General features: G+C 44.9%; 1 protein-coding gene across 1 annotated transcript in view; it reads right to left on the reverse strand.

The window, feature by feature from the left end:
* suox (sulfite oxidase) overlaps window positions 1-9,378 on the reverse strand; it is a 37,618-nt gene extending 28,240 nt beyond the window's left edge. The window contains exon 1 of the mRNA XM_072493864.1: window positions 9,360-9,378. The gene's annotated coding sequence lies outside the window, so the exon portion shown is untranslated. The remainder of the gene's footprint in view (window positions 1-9,359) is intronic.
* Window positions 9,379-9,656: the final 278 nt, after the last annotated feature.

The following is a 9,656-nucleotide window of genomic DNA, read 5'->3' on the forward strand; positions in this document are numbered from 1 at the left end:
GACCATGCATATGTTCGTTGTCCTGGGCTGTCCTAAAAAAATCTGTTACTCTCTTTTTGGTTGCACTTTAGCTCCACCCCTGATTGTTGGTCACCCGGTGTGGAGAGGGGTAGGGAGGGAGGAGGACCTCACTTTGGGCCTGCTCCTGGGCTTGGCTGGCCATTAATAGGTTCAGGCAGCGGGCGGCCAAGGGGGTCGGCCGTCCCGATTGTTTGACACTTTTCTGTGGCTATGTTCACTTCTAGGTGTCCCTGGTGTCTGTCGGCACCATCGAGGCCTTCTGTGCCACACGGGCACTGCAGGGACTGGGGTGTTTTATTGACCCTTTGAAGCACATTTTGTTTTGATGTTTTAAGTTTCCTTTGAGATTCTGTTAACTTTGATGCAGTATCCCGTTAAGGAACTGCATTTTAAATTTTTCCCACAAGTTTGTTGATGTGGCTTATTCGGTTAACCAAAAGAAACATTAAGTGTAGAGCTAACACAATGAACATTGTCTGATTTTACTGCAGATTCAGAATGAATATGTTCCACAAGTGGTCTTGAGAAACTGCTCACAATAGGGAAGAAGACTTGATAAGGATGCCAACACACCCGAATACGATATGTTGAAAAGGTTTGCGTGCAAAATAGTACGGCATCAGGCTTATGTTAGAGTTGATAAATACATATCATCTTCATCCACAACTGCAAAGTGGTTCCAGAGATAATGGACAGGACTGGGAGTGACCTGTTTATCACACAAGCGAGTCTAGCTTTGTAACTGCCAAATTCATAACCGGGCAGCACGGTGGCGCATTGGGTTAGCCCTGCAGCCTCACGGCGCCAAGGTCCCAGGTTCAATCCCAGCTCTGGATCACTGTCCGTGTGGAGTTTGCACATTCTCCCGGTGCTTGCGTGGGTTTCGCCCCCACAACCCAAAGATGTGCAGGTTAGGTGGATTGGTCACGCTAAATTGCCCCTTAATTGGAAAAAATTAATTGGGTACTCTAAATTTTAAAAAGATAGACAGCAACGCACTAGAAACCTCACAATATACCTTTGATAACACACTGAAACACAGCACATGCCGAAGAGACGGCGAATGGAAGTTGGGTGTACTCGTATAAGCCTTTATGAGTATTGTACCGTATTTTCTCGAGGCCTTGTGCAGTTTAAGATGTCAATAGGGATTGCTCAAATTTAACTTGGTGAATGTAGAACCACCTGCCAGCGTGGTGTAGAGATCTTCAATTCGAAGGAGCGGGTATTGGTCCAAACGTGAAGCTGTATTTACGGTTAATTTGTAATCGCCGCAAAGGCGGACAGTCCCATCTGGTTTCATCAGCAGAACCACCGGTGCTGCCCAGTCGGAGAAACGAATTGGACAAATGGTACCGAGGCTTTCCAATTGCTGCAGTTTGACTTCGACCTTACCACAAATGCATAGAGTATCGGCTGAGCTCGAAAAAACAAACGAGGCGGGGCCTGCGGATCCACTTGTAGTTTTGCCACAGCTCCCTCAATTTTTCCAAGGCCGGGCCTGAGAACGAAGGGGAATTTCTGCAGTACCGTTTCCACCTTGAGGATACATTGCCAGTCGAGCTGCAAACGGTGCAGCCAATCACAACCTATGAGGTTGGAGCCGTCTCCCTGCACCACAATGAGGGGGAAGGTTCAAAGATTGACATCCATAGACCACCGGGGCGAGTATGGAGCCCACAATAGACAAATGCTCCCCGATATACGTAGCGAGGCAGGCGGCCAAATCAGCCAACAATAATCTACTCACCCCACGTCGGATCCGGTCGAACATGTGTGCAGCACTACCGAGATGGCAACACCCGTATGCAATTCCACCTGAATTAAGTGCCTGTTGACCCGTATCGGGATGCAGATAGGGGCCACTCGCTGGGCAACCACACAGGGAAAACAATCAGACAAGCCCAGTGTGTTCCATGCAAGTTATTACAATTACAACCTGAGGTTTCCCTATTACCCGACATGTGTGACATGTACGGCAAAATTCAACTGCATCCTTATGTCCAGGCCAATAAAAGTATTTTTGTATTTTTGCTGAGTTTTCCTTACTCTTAAATGACCCCCTATTGAAACCTCATGCGCTACCTGGAAAACCTCCTTTCTCTAACCCACCAATAATACCACTTGATGAACTTCTGCCCATTTCTCATCTGCTTGAATAGGTGAAGATCTCCATTTTCTCATTAATAGATTATTTCTAATGTAATAACACTCAGATTCCATTTCCGCATGTACTTTCTGATATAACTGTTGTGTCTCTAAATCTTCCTGTTGTAATTCAACCAACTTGCTTGAATTAAAGATATTCACTTCATCCACCACCTGCTCTTGTTCTTCACCAGCCATCTGATCAAGCATGGTTGCTGACAATTGAACCTCAGCCTCCTGATCGGCACGCCACAAGTTCTCTTCCTCCTGTCTCAACCTGTGGCTTTGCGATCTGGTTACTGCACAATTAGGAAACACTCCCAGATATACTTCTTGCAACATCTCAGTTGTTTGACTTTCTACTGGTTTTTCAACCACAATAGGCTGCACTCCCATCTGTGATTCAGCTGTATCAGTACCTCGGATAAACTGTACCTCTTGCACTTACTACCACTTCACCACTTTTCACTGGACTCTCTAACCTTACCTTGCACAGTGGCACACTCCTGCTCTCGCCACGAGTTCTACATATGACCACCTTTTCTGGCAATACTCCTTCCAAACTAAAATTCTCCCCATCTCTCACCTTAAACATTGACTTTTTTCTGTATCCCTCAAGATCTTAATCTCCTTACCTACTCCACCTTGTACACACAAGTAAACCTTACTCTCACAAATAAAATCTTTAAAAAGTTCTGGTATCTGCATTTCCACCAGCTTCTGAACAGACTGTTGCACCTCTTCCAACTGGGACAATGGTTTTTCTTCTCACTTTAATAAACCCCACTGGCTTATCCTGTTTTACCGAGTCTGTCTTCTCAGTACTTTTCTTAAGCCACCAACATTGCGACTTCACATGTCCAACTTTATTACAATGAAAACATTTACGTTTTCTTATCTCTCTGCCTCTATCATAGGTTTCCTTTTTACTCTGAGGCACACTCTCCTTAACATCACCAACTAAGCCTCCTTTGCATTGACCACCTGTTGTCATGGCACTGCATAATGTGCCTTCAGTCATTTCTTGACATCACGTGGAACGAATACAATTGGCTGAAGATTGGATCTGTGACACTGGGGACCTAATGAGGAGGCTGAAACAGATCACCCACTTGGCACTTATGGCTGCAAAAGCTTCAGTCTTCTCCTTTGCACTGATGTGCTAGGCTCCCCCATCATTGAGGATGCGGATATTTGTGAAGCCATCTCCTCCAGTGAGTTCCCTAATTGTCCAGCACCGTTCACAACTGGATGTGGCACAACTGCAGTGCTTTAATCAGATTTATTGGTTGTGGGATCACTTAGCACTGCCTATCACTTCCTTCTTCCACTGTTCAGCATGCAAATAGTCCCCTGTTGTAGCTTCACCAGATTGGCACCTTATTTTTAGATACGCTGGTGGTGTTCCTGACATACTCTCCTGCATTCTTCATTGAACATTGTCCTGACTTAATGGTCATGGTGAGTGGGGGATATGCCAGGCCATGGAGTTACAGATTGTGGTTTTATGCAATTCAACTGCTGTTGGCCCACAGCTCCTCATCAATCCCCAACTTGGAGCTGGTGGATTGGTTTGGAATCTATCCTATTTAGCATGGCAGTTGTACCATACAACACATTAGAAGATATTCTCAATGGGAAGGTGGGGTTTCTTCTCCACAATGACTATGCAGTGGTCATGGACAGATGTGTCTATGACAGGCAATTGGTGAGGACGATATAAAGTAGGTTTTTCCTTCTTGTTGGTTCCCTCACCACCTGCCAGACTCAGTCTGGTAGATTTGTCATAATAATAATCTTTTGTCACAAGTATGAAGTTACTGTGGAAAGCCCCTAGTCGCCACATTCCGTCGCCTGTTCAGGTAAGCTGGAACAGGAATTGAACCCGCGCTGCTGGCCTTGTTCTGCATTACAAACCAGCTGTCTAGCCCACTGAGCTAAACCAACCCTCAGAACTTGGCCAACCCCAGCACGGTGGTGAAGTGGATAGCACTGCTGCCTCACGGCGCCCAGGTCCCAGGTTCGATCCCGGCCCTGGGTCACTGTCCGTGTGGATTCTCCCCGTGTCTGCGTGGGTTTCACCCCCACGACCCAAAGATGTGCAGGGTAGGTGGATTGGCCACACTAAATTGCCCCTTAATTGGAAAAAATGAATTGGGTACTCTAAATTTATAAAAATAACTTGGCCAACCCAGTCAGCAGTGCTGTAAACTGAGCCACTTTTAGTGATGGATAATAAATTCCTCCATCCAGAGTACATCTTGTGCCCTTGCTACCCTTGGTGTTTCTTCCAAGCCGTGTTCAAATTATTTCACCATGTAATGTCAGTTGCCCCTGATCCTTATCCTCAGAGTCTGCTGGAAAAGCTGCACATGGTCTTGGATATAGAGCATTTACATAATTGGGCAGTCTGCCAACACTGTTCATGCTTACACACAAATGCCTGTGTTGGGAAGTTACTGGTAACCATGGAGCTGCACTCCAGTATGAGTCAGCAACTGTTGCAATTTAAAAGTTACTTCATGTTTTTTTTTTAAAATGCATTCCTTAAGCAAATATGTCATATAATTCTCTCATTTAATCTACTAGAGTTTGGGCACGGCTGCAGTTGAGGGAAAGGCAGGTGAAAATAACCTTTCAGTACCTGAACTGGAAAACGTTTACTAGATATTAAATAAACAAGATTGAATAAGAGGGCAGCAAGGTGGCGCAGTGGTTAGCACTGCTACCTATGGCTCTGAGAACCCGGGTTTGATCCTGGCCCCAGGTCACTGTCCGGGATGTGGAGTTTGCACATTCTTCCCGTGTCTGTGTGGGTTTCGCCCCCACAACCAAAGATGTGGAGGTTAGGTGGATTGGCCATGCTAAATTGCCCCTTAATTGGAAAAAAGATATAATTGGGTACTCTAAATTTATAAAAGTAAAAGATTGAATAAGAATAAACTATCAACTACACTGGCACTGTGGTCACTAGTCACTATACACACGAAGAGGCGAGAACTCAGATTGAGTCTGTCTTTTATACCCCTTTCTAGTGCTGCCATCTAGTGATCACTTAGCTGTTCTGACTATACATTAACCCCTTGTGTATATACAGATATGAGATCACTACACCCCCCACAATTCCTTCTTTCCTCAACCTATGATGTGGAGATGCCGGCTTTGGACTGGGGTGAGCACAGTAAGAAGTCTTACAACACCAGGTTAAAAGTCCAACAGGTTTGTTTAGAATCACTAGTTTTCGGAACACTGCTCCTTCCTCAGGAGAATGAAGAGGTAGGTTCCAGAAACACATATATAGACAAAGCCAAAATCGGCGAGCAGAAACTTATAGCCAAGCTCCGCACACGAGTACGGCCTCAACTGGGACCTTGGATTTATATAGACAGATTCAAAGATGCAAGACGATACTATGAATGCGAGCATTTGTAGGTAATTAAGTCTTTACAGAGTCAGAGGGGTAACCTCAGGTTAAAGAGGTGTGAATTGGGTCAAGCCAGGACAGTTGGTAGGATTTTGCAGGCCAGATGGTGGGGGATGAATGTAATTCGACATGAATCCAAGGTCCCAGTTGAGGCCGTACACATATGTGCGGAACTTGGCTATAAGTTTCTGCTCTGCAATTCTGCGTTGTCGTGCGTCCTGAAGGCCGCCTTGGAGGACGCTTACCCGAAGATCAGAGGCTGAATGCTCTCAACTGCTGAAATGTTCCCCAACTGGAAGGGAACATTCCTGCCTGGTGATTGTCACGCGATGTCCGTTCATTCATTGTCGCAGCGTCTGCATGGTCTCACTAATGTACCACCCTTTGGGACATCCTTTCCTGCGGCATATGAGGTAGACAACGTTGGCCGAGTCGCACGAGTATGTACCGCGTACCTGGTGGGTGGTGTCAAGGGCATTCAGCCTCTGATCTTCGGGTAAGCATTCTCCAAGGCGGCCTTCAGGACACGCGACAAGACAGAATCGCCGAGCAGAAGCTTATAGCCAAGTTCCGCACACATGAGTTGCGCACACGGTTCCTTTGGTGTCACTGGGTCAAAGTCATGGAACTCCCTCCCTAACAGCACTGTGGGTGTACCTACAGCTCAGGGACTGCAGTGGTTCAAGACGGCAGCTCACCACCACCTTCTGAAGGGCAACTAGGGATGGGTAATAAATGCTGGTCTTGCCAGCGCTGTTTACAACTCATGAATTAATTTTTTTAAAGTACGACACCAAAATTGTGAAATCAGGTTCAGCCTCCGACAATAGCCTGAACATTAAAGCTTATAACTATGCACGAGATACTGTTTGAAACCACCTCCCCCAAGAACAGAATCAAATTAAAAGAACCATGTATAGTTTATCTGGCTCTAAACTGTGAGTAGTTCATTGGATAACGTTGAAACCAGGAGGATTCGGAAAATCTATTCAATTTGGCATGGTAAGAACTGTATGAACAATAAAAGGGGTAAAAAAACACAACTGCAAAGGCTGGAAACCTGGTGGGGGAAACCCCCCAGAAAATGCTGCAAACACTCAACAGCTCGGGCAGTGTCTATACAAAGGAGTTGACATTTTGAGTTGTTAGGAATGTGGGAAGTTAACAAGATTAACAGTGAACTTGAGGTGAAAGTAAAATAACAGATAAGTAACAAGACCAGCAGGCATCTAGAGGAATAATGAGATGCAATTTGCCCAGTAACAAGATTAGCAGGAGTCTAGAGACGTGGAGGTGCAAATGGCCATATCAGAAATATTGCTTACTATTGATCAGTGGGCTATACAAAATGATAATTTCTAAAGGCAAGGAATCTGAGAGAGGTATACAGCAGAATCCACAGATGGGAATACCAAAGAAATTGAAGAGTATAACTGCAAGCACCCTCATTGGGGAAGGAGGCTAGTTTTTCATCCAACAGCCAGACAGGCCAGTTCCATCTGTGATCCAATCATGGAGGCCGGTTCCACCTATAATTTAGAGCCACGGCAGATTGCAGATATTTTCCTCTAAAAGACGCAGTTTTGTGCCTTTGCTGAGCCAGGAGTCGGTTTTCCAGGCTCGATCACCTAAGCGGTATTATGCTAATTATTAACTCTGGATGTTGCTTGGGAAAAGGGGTGTCTCAGTGAGTTTAGGGAGTGTGGGTATATTTTGGGAACAAGGGGTAACTTAATCAGGCGTGCTAGTTATTCATATACTTAAGTGTCATTGTGTATATTAGTCATGTTTTTTCTTTTACTTTAACAGATATTCTTTATAGTTTACACAATGACTGGACTGGTTCCTCACTGGGTTATACATCGTTTCTCACAGTATTCCAAAGAAAAATACATCACTAAGAACCAGTATTTCAAGTTAAACTTTGGGACTTTGAGACGCCCTTGCAGCTAACATCAGCAGGGTTCTTAACAGAGTGCAGACTCCATCAAAACAGCTCACTGCGGACATAATTAATTGTCTTAATACTTAATTGACAGTGAAATTCTTCTGTTATCATGGCTGCAGTACAGCGTTCTAAACACCTTCTGATTAAGGCTCCACACCCAAAGTGTAAACGCACCGACTCTCTCTAGAAATACTGCCCTGAGATAAACAAGGGGTTGGGTGAGCATGGTACGGCCCTGGCGGAAAGGATTAAGCAGACGTGGGAGGGGGAGTTGGGGAGGGAGGTAGGATGGGAGTTCTGATGCGAGGTAATGCGGCGAGTGTACTCAACTTCTTCCTGTGCTGGAATTAACTTGATTCAGTTTAAAGTGGTGCACAGGCTACACATGACTCAGGCTTGGATGAGTGGGTTCTTCCCGGGGGTAGCGGATGGGTGTGAGAAGTGTGGGTGGGGCCGGCGAATCACGTTCACATGTTTCGGGGTTGCGAGAAGTTGGAGAGCTTCTGGTAGGGGCCGAGGTGAAGCTGGACCCCATGGTAACGATCTTTGGGGTTTTGGAAGTGCCAGAGCTGGAGGGGGAAGGGGGCTGATATCTTGGCCTTCACCTCCCTGATTGCCCAGCGACGGATTCTTTTTAATTGGTGGGCGGAAACGCCACCAGGGGTTGTGACCTGGCTGGGGGACCTGTACGAGTGTCTTCGGTTGGAAAAGATTAAGTTTGCCTCAAGAGGATCGGAAGAGGGCTTTGAGGTATGGTGGAGGTCGTTCATGACCATATTTGAAGAGCTGCTCATTCGTGGGGGGAGAACTAAAAGGGAAAAAATGCACAAACTGTTAACTCGGTTTGATGGAATGTGGTGTCATTGTTAACGTTTGAAATAAAATATAGTTAATAAAATGAAGTACTGCCTGAATGATGCCAGCACACTCCGGTTTTGAAGAACTGTACAAGATGTATTTCCTGAAACAATATCTGCACCATAAAACAATGAATTACCTCTTCAAATCAGGAGAAACGTGGACCTAAGGATCTCTTTGTTCATAAGAATGTTGTGACATAGTGCATTACAGCATTAAACAGTTAATATAATTTCCAAAGAATTCATAATACGTAAGCTTATCATTGTACATCAGATTTGAGTGATGGGTCGGGTAACTAAATGAAGCATTCAAAGAGCCAATGAGATAAACTTGCTTATCTGCTCATACGTTTTGGAATCATTTTTGATTCACCATCACTTTCTCAAGGGCAATCTTTATCTTTATTATTGTCACAAGGAGGCTTACATTAACACTGCAATGAAGTTACTGTGAAAAGCCCCTAGTCGCCACATTCCGGCGCCTGTTCAGGTCACAGAGGGAGAATTCAGAATGTCCAATGCACCTAATAGCTCATCTTTCAAAACATGTGGGAGAAAACCGGAGCACCCGGAGGAAACCCACGCAGACGCAGGGAGAACGTGCAGACTCCGCTATTCGGGTCAAACTAGTATTTCAAGTTATCCCCCGGTATAACTCGTATCTTCGTAGAAGAATTTTATCTACTTACCACTTAGTAACTTACACACGGGTCCAGCTTGCTAAGTGAAGTATCGTAAACTTTAAAGAGAATAACCACTCTTTCAGGTTATCAATTTTTTCCTCACCACTATTCTTAGAATTCCCCCTATACCAAAAAGGGCCGATTTATTCGAAATGGTGGGCAGGGATTCTCATTCCGACTCCTACTCAGACTTGGGTGTTATTTGGGTCAAACTAGTATTTCAAGTTATCCCCCGGTATAACTCGTATCTTCGTAGAAGAATTTTAGCTACTTACCACTTAGTGACTTAAACACAGGTCCAGCTTGCTAAGTGAAGTAAAGTAACTTTAAAGAGAATAATAATAACCACTCTTTCAGGTTATCAATTTGAACTTGACTTTATTTTCAAGTTAAAAGAGAATAACTACTTTTACAGAAAGGTAGAAAGATCTTTTCTTGTTCGGACCAGTTGCAGACTTTCAAGTCTCTCTTGACAATCAGGTTTCTTTAACTTTTGGTCTTCTGCTGAGTTCTCTGGGCTGCTCGGTCTGTCGATGTTGCTTGTCCCATCACCGAGGAAGATGCTCTTCTGA

The sequence above is a fragment of the Scyliorhinus torazame genome, chromosome X (assembly GCF_047496885.1).
Source record: "Scyliorhinus torazame isolate Kashiwa2021f chromosome X, sScyTor2.1, whole genome shotgun sequence".
Taxonomy (NCBI): domain Eukaryota; kingdom Metazoa; phylum Chordata; class Chondrichthyes; order Carcharhiniformes; family Scyliorhinidae; genus Scyliorhinus; species Scyliorhinus torazame.